This window comes from Salvelinus sp. IW2-2015, unplaced genomic scaffold (genome assembly GCF_002910315.2).
Source record: "Salvelinus sp. IW2-2015 unplaced genomic scaffold, ASM291031v2 Un_scaffold11942, whole genome shotgun sequence".
NCBI lineage: Eukaryota > Metazoa > Chordata > Actinopteri > Salmoniformes > Salmonidae > Salvelinus > Salvelinus sp. IW2-2015.
In genome coordinates this window covers 917-2,731 of record NW_019953199.1, presented here as the reverse complement: position 1 = coordinate 2,731, position 1,815 = coordinate 917, and the positions used below count along the sequence as shown (strand labels likewise).

The window sequence follows — 1,815 nt, the reverse complement described above, 5'->3', positions numbered from 1 at the left end:
GATATCCATAGCAGAACGACCGTATGGAAACTTACACTCAGAGCCCCATGAGGGTTGCCACGTCGACCTCAAGCAGCGGACTTCTTGTTGGCCGCGCGGTCCTCACCACCGTGTGAATACGGCGAGGTTCCGATCTAGGACAAGAGAAACATTTTTTGTTGTTGTAGAAACACAAACAAATCATGAGTTGACTTAATTGGCATTATGTGCATAGCGGATAGCCGGCTGGCAGCATGTGTCCATTGTTTGGCCTAGGTGTGTCAGTGGTAACTTGAGCAGTTCCGGGTCATTGGTAGGTCTAAAACTTTAACCAAAACGGTCAAATCAGACCCTACTAATGGTCAATTTGTACTCATCCAGCACCACAAACTATCAACTCTCATTTAACCTGCCAACTGTCCACAATACCGCAACAAGTGTTGCGGGGTCTTTTTACCTTGGTGTTTGCAGGGGGACGACCCAGTTCATACTTCCTCTTCTTGTGGTAGGGTTTGCGTTTGCCGCCGGTCTTGCGGCGTTTATGCCAGTTGTCCCTAGAGATACCTGAGCCAGAGAAACAAGACACGAGTGAGAAAGAAGCAAACTCCGCAACAAAAAACATTCAAGCCAAAGGAAGCCATTGTGCTTGCGAGTGTCAGTTCTCCAAGGTGGTTATCCGCACAGTAATCTCGGAAACCTAGTTGTCATCATATTCACTCAAACACAAAGCTTCTCCGAATGGAGTGTACCGCTAGCACGTTCGCCTTAGCTAGCGTGATTCTGAGTAGCACATTGCCCAACATTAGCATAGTATTAAGAAAAGTATCCCGTTAATCACTGAACATAGTCCAGTAGATACACATATCTTCGTAAGCATGCAACGATTTAGTCGATATAGATTAATTAGTAAGAGGTACTAAATAGAGAACGTTTATAATATATTTTTTATTATCCAGAGGCCTATCGCTAGTTTACAACTAAAATCCCTAGCTAACGAGCAAGACTTGCCAGCAAAATGTCTACCAAACTAAACGCAACACAGCAATGTATATTAGCTCTAAGGTAGACTAAACTAGGTAACAATTAATACAAGAGGCAATTTGAGAACTATCTGCAAATGCTCAATTGCAAGTCAGCTAGAATAGCCCATGAGAMCCGCCATCTTGTAACATGACATCSTTTTACAATAATTCAGTGAAAAATAATCTATGGGGATATTAGTGCAATTCAACAACATTCCAGTAGATAATCAAATAAATTATAATCTGCCAAACCATTATAGTTATATTCTTGATGTAAAACAAGTGATGGACAAGGATTCTCGCAGCGACCGGAGGATGAAAACACGTACCCATTCTCAGGCGCCGGCTAGAAAGAGAACACGCAAAGGTTCATGGGGAAGTTTGAAGGTGTCAGATATCGCGAGACTGTACGATAACTCTAGAAACYCATGAGCGCAAACTGAAACAGTGACTACCGCCATCTGTGTGTGACTTGTGCACCACCCAGGATAAACTTGAAAGCCCCAAAACTATTACTGCAGAGATTTATACTTCCGAGTACCAGTCAAAACCTTGGACACGCCTCATTCCAGAGTTTATTTTGACTGTTTTCTACATTGTAGAATAATAGTGAAGGCATCAAAACTATGAAATAACATATCGAATCATGTAACAAAAAACTAAAAAAGTTAAATCAAAATATATTTTATATTTGAGATTCTTCAAAGAAGCCACCTTTTACCTTGATGACAGCTTTGCACACACTCGGACTTCTCCCAACCACCTTAACACTAATTATTTCTAAAACTAAAAGCAGTGTATTTGGGACAAATCA

General features: G+C 41.4%; 1 non-coding gene across 1 annotated transcript; it reads right to left on the bottom strand.

Annotated features, from left to right (window-relative positions):
- Positions 1-630: 630 nt before the first annotated feature.
- On the bottom strand, positions 631-697 carry LOC112080125 (small nucleolar RNA SNORD55/SNORD39). The gene has a single exon (XR_002896119.1). It is a non-coding gene; the product is annotated as a small nucleolar RNA SNORD55/SNORD39 (small nucleolar RNA).
- Positions 698-1,815: the final 1,118 nt, after the last annotated feature.